The sequence below is a fragment of the Choloepus didactylus genome, assembly GCF_015220235.1.
Source record: "Choloepus didactylus isolate mChoDid1 chromosome 25 unlocalized genomic scaffold, mChoDid1.pri SUPER_25_unloc1, whole genome shotgun sequence".
NCBI lineage: Eukaryota > Metazoa > Chordata > Mammalia > Pilosa > Megalonychidae > Choloepus > Choloepus didactylus.
The window spans coordinates 1,762,357-1,778,153 of record NW_023637606.1 but is presented as its reverse complement, the minus strand read 5'-3'; the positions used below and the strand labels follow the sequence as shown (position 1 = coordinate 1,778,153).

The window sequence follows — 15,797 nt, the reverse complement described above, 5'->3', positions numbered from 1 at the left end:
CCTCATTCTATCTCTTGGTCTATATTCTAAATTTTATGACTATGAGTTTACGTATTATAATGAGTTCATATTAGTGAGATCTTACAAAATTTGTCCTTGTGTCTGACTTACTTCACTCAAAATTATGTCCTCAGGGTTCATCCGTGTTGTCCCATGCTCCAGGACTTCATTCCTTCTCCCTGCTCAGTCATATTCCACTGTGTGTATAGACCACATTTTGTTTATCTATTCTTCAGTGCATGGGCTCTTGAATCGTTTCCATCTTTTGGCAATTGTGAATAATGCCGCCATGAACATCAGTGTGCAAATATCTGTTCGTGATCCTGCTTTCATGTCTTCTGGGTATATACTTAGTAGTGGGATTGTCGTATCCTAACGTAGCTCTATACTGAGCTTCCTGAGGAGCCTCCAGTCCGTCCTCCACAGCGGCTGCACCATTTTACACTCCCACGGGCACTATAAGTGTCCCAGTTTCTCCACATCTCCTACACTTGTGGTTTCCTGTTTAATAGCGGCCATTCTGATGGCTGTGAGATGATATCTCACTGTGGTTTTCATTTGCATTTCCCTAATAGCTAGAGAAGATGAGCATCTTTTCATGTGCTTTTCAGCCACTTGCATTTCTTCTTTGGAAAAATGTCTATTCATGTCTTTTGCCCATTTCTTAATAGTGTTATTTGTTTTTTTATTGTTGAGTTTTGGGATTTCTTTGTATAATCTGGATATCAAACCCCTTATCGGATATGTGGTTTCCAAATATTTTCTCCCATTGAGTCGGCTGCCTTTTTACCCGTTTGACACAGTCCTTGGAAGCTATGAAGTATTCAGTTTTGAGGAGGTCCCATTTGTCTCTTTTTTCATTTGTTGCTTGTGCTTTAGGTATAAGGTCTAGGAAACTACCACCTGTCACTAGATCTTGAAGATGTTTCCCTACATTTTCTTCTAGGAGTTTTATGGTACTGGCTCGTATATTTAGGTCTTTGTTCGATTTTGAATTAATTTTTGCATAAGGAATGAGGCAGGGGTCCTCTTTCATTCTACTGGATATTGATATCCAGTTCTCCCAGCACCATTTATCAAAGGACAATTCTGTACCAGTTGAGTGGACTTGGGGGCCTTATCAAAAATCCACCGACCATAGATCTGAACTGTCAGTTCAATTCCATTGATCAATATGTCTGTCTTTATATCAGTACCATGCCGTTTTGACCACTGTGGCTTTACAGTATGTTTTGGAGTCAGGAAACGTGAGTTCTCCCACTTCATTTCTTCTTTTTCAAGATGTTTTTGGCTTTTTGAGTCCCCTTGCTCTTCTAAATAAATTTGATAATTAGCTTTTCTATTTTAGCAAAGTAGGCTGTTGGAATTTTTTATTGGCGTTGCATTAGAATCTGGGTCAATTTGGGTAGAAATGACAGCTTCACGACATTTAGCCTTCCCATCCACAGGATGTCTTTCCGTTTATTCAGGTCTTCTTTGATTTCTTTTAGCAGTGTTTTGTAGTTTTCTATGTACAGGTCCTTTACATCCTTGATTAAGTTAATTCCTAGATATTTGATTCTTTTAGTTGCTTTTGTGAATGGAATTTTTTTTCTTGGTTGCTTCCTCAGATAGCTTATTACTAGTGAATAGAAACATTACTGATATTTGCTTGTTGATCTTATATCCCTTCACTTTGCTAAACTTGTTTATTAGCTCTAGTAGCTATGTCGTAGTTTTTTCGGGGCTTCTAAATACAGGATCATGTTGTCTGCAAATAGTGATAGTTTTACTTCTATCCTTTCCAATTTGGATGCCTTTTATTTCTTCTTCTTGCCTACTTGCTCTTACTAGAACTTGTTGAATAATGGTGGCGACAGTGGACATCCTTGTCTTGTTCCCGATCTTAGAGGGAAGGCTTTTCATTCTCTCGCCATTGAATATGATGTTAGCTGGGGGTGTTCATATATTCCCTTTATCATGTTGAGTAAGTTTCTTTCTATTCTTAGCTTTTGAAATGTTTTTATCTAGAAAGGATGCTGAGTTTTGTCATATGCCTTTTCTGCGTCAATCGAGATGATCATGTGGTTTTTCCCTTTTGATTTGTTATTGTGGAGCATATTAGATTAATTGACTTTCTTGTGTTGATCCACCCTTGCATACCTGGAATAAAACCCACTTGGTCATGGCGTATAATTCTTTTAATGTGCTGCTGGACTCGATTTGCAAGTATTTTTTTGAGGATTTTTGCATCTGTGTTCATTAAAGCAATTGGTCAGTAGTTTTCTTGTGGTTTCTTTATCTGGCTTTTGTATTAGGGTGATGGTGGTTTCATAGACTGAGTTAGGGAGTGTTCCCTCCTGTTCAGTTTTTTTTGGAAGAGTTTGAGCAGGATTGGTATTAATTCTTCTTGGAAAGTTTGGTAGAATTCACCTGTGAAACCATTTGGTCCTGGGCTTTTCTTTGTTGCTAGGTTTTTGATGACTCATTGAATCTCTTTACTTGGGATTGGTTTGTTCAGATCTTCTGTTTTTTCTCAAGTACTGTAAGTTGTTGGCGTGTTTCTAGAAAATTGTCCATTTCATCTGAGTTGTCTAGTTTGTTGGCATACAGTTGTTCGTAGTTTCCTCTTAGGGTCTTTTTTATTCTTTGGGGTCCGTGGTAATGACCTCCTTCTCATTTCTGATTTTATTTATTTGCATCTTCTCTCTTTTTGTCTTTGTCAGTCTAGCTAAGGGTTTGTTGATTTTATTGATCTCAAAGAACCAAATTTTGGTTTTATTCTCTTTATTGTTTTTTTTTTTTTCTTCATTTCATTAATTTCTGCTCTAATCTTTGTTGTTTCTTTCCTTCTGCTTGCTGTGGGATTAATTTGCGGTCTTTTTCTAGTCCCTCCAGGTGTGTAGTTAGCGCTTTGGTTTTGGCTGTTTCTTCTTTTTTGATGTAGGTGTTCAGGGCTATAAATTTTCCTCTCAGAACTGCCTTTGGGCATCTCATGTTTTGATATGTTGTATTCTTGTTTTCATGTGTTTCGAGATATTTAATGATTTCTTTTGCAGTTTCTTCTTTGACCCACTGGTTGTTTAAGAGCAGGTTGTTTAACTTTCATATATTTGTGAAATCTCCAGTTCTCTGGCTGTTACTGATCTCCAGCTTCATTCCATTTTGATTAGAGAAAGTGTTTTGTATAATTTTAATCTTTTTAAATTTATTAAGACCTGTTTTGTGCCCGAGCATGTGGTCTGTCCTAGAGAATGTTCCATGAGCACTTGAGAAGACTGTATATCCTGCGGTTTTGGGGGTGGAATGTTCTATATACGTCTGTTAGGTCTAGTTCATGTATCGTATTATCTAGGTGCGCTGTTCCCTTATTGATCCTCTGTTTGGATGTTCTGTCTGTTGGAGAGAGGGCTGTGTGGAAGGCTCCCACTGTTTTTGTAGAGTCATCTGTTACTCCCTCCAGTTTTTTTTTCTTAGATATGTTTTTTAAAATATTATTTTTAAACACAATTTTATTGAAATATATTCATATACCATACATTCATCTGAAGTGTACAACAGTTGTTCACAGTATCATCATATAGCTGTGCATTCATCACAATCAATTTTTGAATATTTTCATTACTCTAAAAAAAAAAAAAAAAAGTAAGAATAAAAGTAAAAGTAAAAAAGAACAGCCCAAACATCCCATACCCTTCCCCCCTATTATTCATTTACTTTTTTGTCCCCATTTTTCTACTTATTTGTCCATACACTGGGTAAAGGGAGTGTGAGCCATAAGGTTTTCACAATCACACAGTCACACCATATAAGCTATGTAGTTATACAATTGTCTTCAAGAATCAGGGATACTGGATTGCAGATCAGTAGTTTCAGGTATTTCCTTCTAGCTGTTTAGTGTTCCAATACACTAAAAACTAAAAACGGGATATTTATAAAATGCATAAGAATAACCTCCAGAATGTCCTCTCAACTCTGTTTGAAATCTCTCAGCCACTGAAACTTTATTTTGTTTCATTTCTCTTCCCCCTTTTTGGTCAAGAAGGCTTTCTCAGTCCCACGATGCCAGGGCCAGGCTTATCCCCGGGAGTCATGTCCCACATTGCGAAGGAGATTTACACCCTTGGGAGTCATGTCCCATGGCGGGTTGGGGGGGCGGCGGGGAGGGCAGTGAGTTCACCTGCCAAGTGGACTTAGAGAGAGGCCACATCTGAGCAAAGAAAGAGGTTCTCTGGGGTGACTCTGAGGCACAATTACAAGTAGGCTTAGCCTCTCCTTTGCAGTAACAATCTTCATAAGGCAAGTCCCAAGATCGAGGGCTCGGCCTACTAAACTGGTAGTCCCCAATGCTTGCAAAAATATCAGGAATTCTCCAGCTGGGGAAGTTTAATATTTCCACATTTCCCCCCAGTCCCTCAAGGGGCATGGCAAGTACTTTTTATTCTCTGCCCAAATTATTCTGTGATGTATCAGGGCTTCACACCAACCAGATCTCTCCCTAGTCAAGGTTCCGTGTAACTGTGGTGTTTGAGTAAACTGACCATACAAGTTAAATTACAAAGTGGGCTACAGAAAATAGAGATTTTGCACCAAATAAACATCTCTTCCTTTGGTCCCACACAGAAGCTGAAGTTTTTTTGTTTTTAATTCAGATTTATTGCGATATATTCACATACCATACAGTCATCCATGGTGTACAGTCAGCTGTTCACAGCACCATCATATAGTTGTGCATTCATTACCCCAATCTATTTTTGAACATTTTCCTTTCACCAGAAAGAATCAGAATAAGAATAAAAGGTAAGAATAAAAAAAGAACACCAAATCATCCCCCCTTCCCACCCTATTTTTCATTTAGGTTTTGTTCCCATTTTTCTACTCATCCATCCATACACTGGATAAAGGGAGTGTGATCCACAGGGTTTTCAGAGTCACACTGTCACCTCTTGTAAGCTCCATTGCTATACAATCGTCTTCAAGAGTGAAGGCTACTGGGTTGTAGTTTGATAGTTTCAGGTATTTACTTCTAGCTATTGCAATATATTAAAACCTAAAAAGTGTTATCTATATAGTGCATAAGAATGTCCTCCAGAGTGACCTCTCGACTTCATCTGGAGTCTCTCAGCCACTGAAACTTCATCTCGTTTCATTTTGCATCCCCCTTTTGGTCAAGAAGATGTTCTGAGTCCCACAGTGCTGGGTCCAGATTCATCCCCAGGAGTTGCCAGGGAGATTTACACCCCTGGGAGTCAGGTCCCACGTAGCGGGGAGGGCAGCGAGACCACCTGCCGAGGTGGCTTAGTTATAGAGAGAGAGGGCCACATCTGAGCAACAAAGAGGCACTCAGGGGAGACTCTTGGGCACAGTGGTAAGCAGGTTTAGCCTCTCCTTTGCAGTAGCAAGAGAAGCTGAAGTTTTAAAACACAGTTAATATCATCCTCTACCCTTTAGTCTGGTCTACCCCAATCTCAACCAAGGCTATTTCGTTCATGTCTCTAATCAAAGTCTGACCTCCTTTTCAGCCTCTTTAACAGTTGATTCATGGGGCAGTGCCGACACTCACAGCTGCTGAACCCTGGCTCCGAGTCCCGGGAGCCACACACACACCCAAAGCTCCAGGGACAGACCAGGTCACACACAAACAACTCAGCATCTCAGAATTTAGAAATACCTGCTAACACTCATGAACAGATGTGACTGCTGTAAGAACTTACAATCTAGGAACCTTTACTATAAGCTTTCCCCTGATAACCCACGCTTCCAGATTCAGTTCTCAAGAGTTTGCACATTATTGTTAGTCCATATTAGTGAGGCGTTGTAATGCTTGTCTTTTCATTTCTAGCTTATTTCACTCAACACAGTGTCCTCAAGTTCCATTCAGCTAATTGCATACCTCACAACTTCATTTCTTCTTGCCTCCACTCACTATTCCATTGTATGCATACAACACGGTTCACCATTCGGTTTTTCCGTTGACGTACCCTTAGGCCACCTCCATCCATTGCAAATCAGGAACACTGCTGCCACAAACACCGATGTGCAAATGTCCACTTGTGTCCCCGCTCTTAGTTCCTCCAAATATACAACCGATAACAGGGTTGCAGGACCATATGGCAACCCCATACTTAGCTTCCTGTGGAGCCACCACACTGCCCTCCAGATGGGCTGCACCGTTCTGCTTCCCCACCAACAGTGAATAGGTACATCCCTCTCTCACATTTTCTCCAGCACTTGTATCCCTCTGTTTATTTTTTAAAACAGTTTTATTCCCCATCCATACAATCCATCTTAAGTAAACAAGCAATAATTCCCGGTATAACTACATAGTCATGCATTTACCACCACAGTCTATATGAGAACATTTCCATTTCTTCTGCAATGAAAGAGGAAGAGGAGAAAAAAAGATGAAGAATAAAAAAAGACAGAAGGAAAAAATAAAATATTATAAAAGGGTCATAGAACAACACCAAGAATCTCCGTCTTACAAACATTTAGCTTTGATGTATTGCCTTTGTTAGAATTAACTGTAAGCATACTACAATGTTACTGTTAAACTATAGACTCTAGTTTGCATTGATTTTATTTTTCCCCTATACCATCCAGTTTTCAACACCTTGCAATGTTGACATTCATCTGTTCTCCCTCATGTAAACACATTCTTATATTAGTACACTTAATCACCATCATTGACCACTCTAGGTTTCACTAAATTATACAATCCGAGTCTTTATCTTCTGTCTTTCCTTCTGATGTCATACATGCCCCTAGCCTTCCTCTTTCACCCATACTCACTAATCTTTGTTCAGAGTGCTTACAGTATCGTGCTACCATCACACAGTATTGTGCCGTCTACTTATGGATCTATGCAGTCAATCCTGTTGAACATTCGATACTCCATCAGCATCAGACGTCTGATCTTACCCACTTTCTATCTCCTGGTAACCTGTGTTCTCAACGTAAACTTTCAAGGTTCACGCATTAATGTTAGTTCATATTAGTGAGACCATACAGTATTTGTCCATTTCTTTCTGACTAGTTTCACTCAATGTAATATCTACTCTCTACCATTTTGTCTTTTGGATTTTATATGTCATACCTTATTTATTTTTGTCTCTCTCTTTTTACGTTTACTGTTAGTCTTCATTTCTATTCTCTTCTCCAAACCTGTCTCTCCTGTCTTTTCCTATCTGCCTGTAGTGTTCCCTTTAGTATTTCCTGCAGAACAGGTATCTTTTTCACAAACTCTCTCAGTATCTGTTTATATGAAAATATTTTAAATTCTCCCTCATTTTTGAAGGACAGTTTTGCGGATATAGAATTCTTGGTTGGCAGTTTTTCCCTTTCAGTATCTTGAATATATCATACCACTGCCTTCTTGCCTCCATGGTTTCAACTGAGAAATCCGCATATAGTCTTATCGAGCTTCCCTTGTATGTGATGGATCGCTTTTCTCTGCTACTTTCAGAATTCTCTTTGTCTTTGACATTGGATAATCTGATTATAAAGTGTTTTGGCCCTAGGTCTATTTGGATCTATTCTGTTTGGGGTACTCTGCACTTCTTAGATCTATAATTTTATGCCTTTCATAAGATTTGGGAAATTTTCATTGATTATTCTCTCCATTATTGTCTCTGCCCCTTTTCCTTTCTCCCTCTGGGAGACCCATGACACGTATATTCATGCACTACACATGGTCATTCAGTTCCCTGAGACCCTGCTCATATTTTTCCATTCTTTTCCCTATCTCTTCTGTTGCATGTAGGATTTCTGATGTCCTCTCCTTCAGTTCCTGAATCCTTTTTTCTGCCTCTTCAAGTATGCTGTTGTCTGTTTCCATTGTGTTTTTCATCTCTTCTCTTGTGCCTTTCATTCCCATAAGCTCTGCTGTTTGTTTTTTTCAAGATTATGAATTCTTTATGGTCACTCAGTGTCTTTATAGCCTTCAACTCTCTTGCCATATTTTCCTTCAGCTCATTGATTTGATTTAGATTTGTTTGAATATTTTTAATTAGCTGTTTCAATTCCTGTATCTCACTTGAAGTGTAAGTTTGTTCCTTTGGGCCATATCTTTGTTTTTCCTGGTGTGATTTGTAATTTTCTGTTGTCTAGGCATCTGGTTTCCTTGATTACCCCAATCAGATTTTCCCAGACCGGACGGGCCCTAGTCACAGGAGGAGGCTGTACTGAGTATCAGGTTTCCCTAGGGTGAGACCCAGCAGGTTGTCAGACTTTCCTGTGAGGCCCCTAGACTCTGGGCTTTTCCTGTCCCACCCAGCAGGTGGCACTTGTCAGCCCACAGCTCCCCACTGGTGTAAAGAGGTGCGGTCCTTTTAATTCTCAGGGGAGCCTGTCCTGGCCAGCGGCTGAAGGTGTCAGGGGCCAAGCTTAAGTTGTTTGTGATTTGTTTGTTTGTTTTCCCCCAGGCCCTAGGGTCTGAACTCTCTGACGAAGGGCAGCTTCCTGAGCTGGGTCCTGCCTCCCTTTTTTAAGAGAAGATATGCCCTTTAGGGAATTATCTCCTATACTTGAATTCCTCCTTTGTCTCTCTGACTCTCTTAACTCCACCCTTGCCTGGGTCAGCACTGACAATTAGAAATGCCTGAGACTTTCTCTAATGGGAGACTAAGAATGGGAGAAAAAAATGAAAAAATAAAGAAATCCCCTTTACAGAGCCAGTCCCCAGCCCCCCAGTTTTGCTGGTCGAGCAGTGTTGGTATCCTGTTTTCTGTGGACACTGCTGTTTTCCAGTATTCTAAGCTCAGCTGTCTCCAAAAGCCTCTGCTTTATCTATCTATCCATCCATCCATCCATCAGCCCTGTCTCCTCTCTGCAGGGAGTAACCTCAGGTTCCTTTTCCTGCTTGCTCTGGGTTTTTCTGTGCTGGTAGCTTGTATTCAGTAGTCCATATTTGTTAACTAAAGCTGCATCGGAGCTTGGCTGAGTTACTTTCCCTCCCTCCAGATAACCTGCTTCTTTTTCTCACGGGGTAGTGTGTCAGCTCACCCTGCCGTGCTGGTGGGTGAGGGGCACCAGCTCTGCAGTTTGGGGAGCTTTACTCACAGTCCTGTGCTGCAGTCTCAGCTATTACACCCACTCCAGGTTGTCCAGTCATACATGTCCCCCAGCAGTTGTTCCAGACTATTTACTGGTTGTTTCGGGCTATTTACTAGCTCTAAGGACTAACTAAATTCCACACCTCCCTATGCCGCCATCTTGCCCCTGGCTTTACACCCTCAGTTTTGCCAGTGTTTGCCTCGTGTACTTTGGGGCACCCAGGTTAGGTGCATTGATATTTATGGTTGTTATTTCTTCTTGGTGAATTCCCCCTTTTATTATTATATAGTGTCCTTCTTTGTCTCATAACATTTTTGAATTTAAAGTCCATTTTGTCTGATATTAGTATAGCTACCCCAGCTTTTTTGTGGTTAGTACTCATGTGGAACATCTTTTTCCAACCTTTCACTTTCTACCTATTTGTATCTTTGGGTCTAAAATGACTCCTTTGTAAATAGCATAAGATGGATCATACATTTTTTTAATCCTTTCTTCCAATCTGAATCTTTTGATTGGGAGTTTAATCCATTAAAATTCAATGTTATTATTGTAAAGGCAGTACTTACTTCAAGCATTTTATCCTTTAGCTTTTACTCATCAGATCTCTTTTTTTCCCTCTCTTTTTATCCTTTTAGTTACTCTTATTAATAATCTTCATTTCTATACTCTCTTCCAAGCCTCTCCTGTCTTTTTTTCAGCCAGCAGAACTCTCTTAGAATTTCTGGTAGGGCAGGTCTCTTGTTAACAAACTCACTCAGCTTCTGTTTATCTGTGAATATTTTAAATTCTCCCTCATTTTTTTTTTAAGTTTTAAATTCAGTTTTATTGAGGTATATTCACATACCATACAGTCATCCATGGTGTACTATCCAGCTGTTCAAAGTACCATCATATAGTTGTGCATTCCTCACCCCAATCTATTTTTTGAACATTTTCCTTATACCAGAAAGAATAAAAATAAGAATGAAAAATAAAAGTAAAAAAGAACACCCAAACCATCCCCCCATCCCACCCTGTTTTTCATTTGGTTTCTTTGTCCCCTTTTTCTACTCACCCATCCATACACTGGATAAAGGGAGTGTGATCCACAAGGCTTTCACAATCACACTGTCACCCCTTATAATCTGCATTGTTATACAGTCATCTTCAACAGTCAGGGCTACTGGGTTGAAGTTTGATAGTTTCAGGTATTTAGCTACTCTAATACATTAAAACCTAAAAATTGTTATCTATATAGTGCATAAGAATGCCCACCAGAGTGACCTCTTGACTCCATTTGAAATCTCTCAGCCACTGAAACTCTGTTTCACTTCGCATCCCCCTCTTGGTCAAGAAGATGTTCTCAATCCCACGATGCCAGGTCCAGATTTATCCCCAGGAGTCATGTCCCACATTTCCAGGGGGATTTACACCCCTGGGAGTCAGGTCCCACATAGGGGGGAGGTCAGTGAGTTCACCCACCGAGTTGGCTTAGCTAGAGAGAGAGGGCCACATCTGAGCAACAAAGAGGCACTCGGGGAGACTCTTAGGCACAATTATATGCTGGTTTAGCCTCTCCTTTGCAGTAATGAGCTTCACAATGGCAAGCCCCAAGGTAGAGGGTTTGGCACACCAAACCGCTGGTCCTCAATGTTTGTGAGAACATCAGCAACAATCCAGGTGAGGAAGCCCAACACTTCTGCATTTTCCCCCAGCTCCTCAGGGGTCCCTGCATGTATATTTTTATTCTCTGCCCAAATACTTTGGGATGTGTCGCTATTTCACTCTAACCTATACAAACCTACCAGGTCTCACTTCTATTCAAACTTCCATGTAATTATGGTGTTTGAACAAACTGACTGTACAAGTTAAATTGTTTAGAAAATACAGATCCTGCCAAATAAACATCTCTTCCCTTGGTCTCACATGGAAGCTGAAGTTTTAAAACACAGTCAGTATTGTTCTTTATTCTTTATTCTTTGGCCCAATTTGCCCTAGTTCTGACCAGATCTGCTTCATTCACATCTCTAACTGAAGCAAAGCTTTGCTGGATAGAGAATTCCTTTTTGTCAATTTTTCTCTTTTAGTATCTTAAATATGTCGTACCACTGCCTTCTTGCCTCCATGGTGCCTGATGAGAAATCAGCAGTTAGTCTTATTTGGCTTCCTTTGTGTGTGGTGAATCGCTGTTCTCTTGCTGCTTTCAGAATTCTCTCTTTTTTGGCATTTGACAGTGTGATTAATACGTGTCTTGGAGTGGATCTGTTTGGATTTATTCTGTTAGAAATACGTTAGGCTTCTTGGATTTGTATATTTATGTTTTTTATAAGGGTTGGGAAATTTTCAGTCACAATTTCCTCAAATATTCTCTGTCCCTTTTCCCTTCTCTTCTCTTTCTGGGACACCCGTGATGTGTATGTTGTGCACTTCATGTTTTCAGTCATTTCCCTAGACCCTGCTAAGATTTTTGTGTTTTTTTCTCAATTTGTTCTTTTTTCTGTTCAAATTTGTTTGCTTTGTTTTGTAGCTTGCTCATCCTTTCTTTTGTGTCTTCAAATCTGCTGTTGTGTGTGTCTAGTATATTTTTAATTTCATCTACTGTGTCTTTCATTTCTGTAAAGTCTGTTATTTTTCTATGTATTGTTTCAAATTCTTCTTTATGCTCACCTAGTATCTTCTTAATATCCTTTATCTTAGGCATCTCATTGAATTTGTTTAGGAGATTTGTTTGAGCATGTTTGATTAGTTCTCAAATCTTTTATCTCCTCGAACATTTTTAATCATATTTTAAAAATTGTAGAATATAACGTATATACATAAAAGTGATAAATTTTGAAGTGTAATTTAACAAGTAGTTGAGAGCAAATTTAAAAAAATGTTATGGGTTACAGTTCCACAGCCTCAGTTATTTCTTTATTGTGAAATATAACATATACAAAAAGGTGATAACTTTCAAATTACAATTTTAGCATGTAGCTATGGGAAAAATTTCAGAGGATACTTGGGATTACAGTTCCACCACTTCAGTTCTTTCCTTCTGGCTATTCTAATACCCTAGTACCTAAGGAAAAGAAAATTATATAAAGATTCAGTATTCATAATCCTTTGTTAATTCCATCTTGTCTGTTGCTACCCCATCCTCAGGGATGTCTAGGCAGTGACCCCCTAACCTGTTCGTGTTGAAAAGGGGTGTCGACTTTATGAGCACAGGGGACACATCTGGTTGATGTTCTTGAAGAGGCTGTTGCCTCTGGGTTTCGGGACAGCTGGCACAGGAGCACTCTGGAGGATTTAAGTTTCTGAAGGGTAAACTTAGTGATGGAAACTTTTATAGGGTCTCAGATAGGGATCCAGGTATTCTTTAGGGTTTGGGGGACCACTGTTGACTTGGGCTTATCATACTGTGGTCATCCTCTCACTTTTTGATCTGTTCCTTAGACTGGGCCATTTCTTCTTGGGTTTTAGTGTGCTGTGTGATTTTTTACTGATATCTAGTCATCTGATTATTTTGATGGTTCTATTCTGAATGTCAGTCTCTCTCGTCTGCGGTTTAGTTGTTGCCTGGGTTTGTACTGGGGCCCTGCTTTGAGAATTGGGTCCGTGTTTCTCAGCCAAAGCAGGGCTGGGTTCCCGTGCAGGGGTGCAGGCGGCTCCAGTGGGCCTGGGGCAGGGTCTGGAGAGGCTCCGAGGAGCCGTGTTCCTGCACTTCCCGGCCTGCCCAGCAGATGGCGCGCTTGGGGGACTTAATTGTCTCGGAAGCTGTTTGCCTCCTGGAGCCCAGGCAGCCTCTGACTGGTTGGGGCTGAGTCACCTCCTGGAGCCCAGGCTGCGTCTGACCCGGCGGGGCTGAAACTGGGGTTCCGGGGCCCTCACTGTGGCCAAAGTCCGGCTGAGAGTGGGGCCGAGTCCCCTCTGTTCTCGGGGGGACCCCGCGTCCGTCCCATTGGGGATCGGGCCCCCCGCTGCTGCTCGCCTCGAGGGTGGGGGGTGAGTGCCGGGAGCTGTGGCCGGAATCGCCGTCTCTGTCCCCGTTTCCTGCACTGACCTGGGAGCTGACCTGCCCTCCCTGCCCCCCGGGTCCCCTGGTGGTCCTGCTCCCTCTGCTTCTCCAGACACCCGTTACATAATAACATCCTCAAAGACCCAGTTTACTAGGAAGTTCCTAGTCACAGGCAGGGGGTCAGCACTGGAGCCTGGCTTTTCGGGGGACCCGGTTCAACCCTTAACAATCCCAAACAGCATAAGCTTCCTAAGAGGTGGCAGACGTTTTTCTTAAAATATTTATCCCCCAAACACTGATGTTAAAGACGTGAGTAGCCAGATTCTTCGGCAGAAGCCTCCAGGAGTTAGTTCTACGGTCAGGGAGTCTGCTCTGGCGCCTTTAGGCAGGGCCCGAGTGAGAGCCGCCAGCGCCTCTGGTGGGGGGGCCTTCCAGGTGGTTCCGTGGAACCCTAACCTTCCTGTTCAGTTGTTGAGACACCTTCCACGTGGCTGCATCTCCTGGTCGCCGGGGCCTCCTTGCTGGTCTAGAACCTGCCGCCATGCCCTGCCCTGGGCCCCTCGCACGTCTCTGTACGGCTTCTGCCTGGCTCACTCCTCCCCCGGCAGTGACTCGTCCCCAGGCTTGGTGTCACCTGTCCAATTTCAGCGTCGGCTCCCACCCAGCCCGTGCGTGTCCCTCATCTTCCTTTCCTGCTGTCCTCCCCGGTAACTGGATTCATACTTGACAGTGTATTTTTTTTTTTAATGTAATTTTATTGAAATATATTTACGTACCATACAATCATCCAAAGTGTACAATAGTTGTTCACAATGTCATCATATAGTTGTGCATTCATCACCACAATGAATTTTTGAACATTTTCATTACCCTAAGAGAATAAAAATAAAAAGAACACCAAAAATGTCCCATAACCCTCTCCTCCATATTATTCATTTACTTTTTGTCCCCATTTTCCTACTTATCTGTCTATACACTGGATAAAGGGAGTGTGAGCCATAAGGTTTTCACAATCACAGTCACACCATGTAAGCTACATAAGAATCAAGGATACTGGATTGCAGTTCAACAGTTTCAGGTATTTCCTTCTAATTCCTGTAATAAACTAAAAAGGGATATCTGTATAACGCATAAGGTACCACTAGAGTGACCTCTTGACTCCATCTGAAATCTGTCAGCCACTGAAACTTTGTTTCATTTCTCTTCCCCCTTTTGGTCCGGAAGGCTTTCTCAATTCCACGATGCCAGGTCCAGGCTCATTCCCGGGAGTCATGTCCCACGTTGTCAGGGGGAGTTACACCCCGGGAGTCATGTCCCACGTAGTGGGGAGGGCAGAGAGTTTACCTGCTGAGCTGGCTTCGAGTGAGAGGCCACATCTGAGCAAGAAAGGTGTTCTCTGGGGGTGACTGTTAGACACAATTATGAGCAGGCTCAGCCTCTCCTTTGCAGTAACAAACTTCGTAAGGACAAGCCCCAAGATGGAGGTCTCAGCCGACTAAGCTGGTGGTCCCCAATGCTTGTGAGAATCAGAAATTCCACAGCTAGGGAAGTTTAATATTTCCACATTTCCCCCCAGTCCCTCAAGGGGGCTTTGCAAATACTTTTTATTCTAAGCCAAAATTCCTCTGGGTTGTATCAGGGCTTCACACTAACCTGTACAAACCAACAAGATCTCACTGTCTAGTCAAGGTTCCATGTAATTGTGGCATTTGAGTAAACTGACCATACAGGTAAATTATATACTGTACTACAGAAAATATAGATTTTGCACCATATAACCATCTCTTCCTTTGGTCCCACACAGAAGCTGAAGTTTTAAAACACAGTTAATATCATCCTCTACCCTTTGGTCTGATCTACCCCAATCTCAACCAAGTCCATTTTGTTCATATCTCCAATCGAGGTTTGCTCTCCTTTTCAGCCTCCTGAGCAGCTGATTTGTGGGGTGATGTTGACACGGCTGCTGAAGTCTGGCTCCGAGTCCCGGGTGACACACAGACACCTGGAGCTCCAGGGACCAACCACGTCACACACAAACAGCTCAGGATCTCAAAATTGAGAATAACTGTTACAACTCATGAATAAATGTGACTGCTGTAAGAGCTTACAATCTAGGAACCTTTACATCAGCCTTCCCCTGATACCGTCAGCTCCCGGATTCAATTCTCAGGGTTTACACATTGTTATTAGTGCAAATTAGTGAGGCTTTATTTCACTGAACCTACTGTCCTCACGGCCCATTCACTCACAACTTCGTTCCTTCTTGCTTCTCCCTGATGTGAAAGCGTTCTTATGTTAGTGCATTTAATCACCATCATGGTCCACGCTGTTTCACTGGGGTATACACAGTCCCAGTCTTTATCTTCTGTCTTTCCTTCTTTTGTCATACTCACCCCTACCTTCCTCTTTCAACCGTATTCACGGTCATCTTTGTTCAGTGTACTTGCAATATTGTGCTACCATCACACAGTACTGTGCTATCCGTTTCTGGATCTACACAATCCTCTAGAACATTCTATACTCCTTCAGCATCAAATGCCTGATCTCTACCCTCTTTCTATTTCCTGATACCTACATTTCTACTCTCTTCTCCAAACCTCTCTCTCCTGTCTTTTCCCATCTGTCTGTAGCACTCCGTTTAGTATTTCCTGTAAGGAGGTCAGTGTCTGTTTATCTGTGAATATTTTTAACTGTCTCATTTTGAAGGACAGTTTTGCTGGATATAGGATTCTTGGTTTGTGGTTTTTCTCTTTCAGTATCTTGAATATATAATACCACTGCTTTC

At 41.6% G+C, this 15,797-nt stretch overlaps 1 protein-coding gene across 4 annotated transcripts in view; it reads left to right on the top strand.

Annotated features, from left to right (window-relative positions):
• The window catches only part of LMNB2 (lamin B2), a 35,516-nt gene that overhangs the window by 10,755 nt on the left and 8,964 nt on the right, over positions 1-15,797 (top strand). The window lies entirely within an intron of this gene.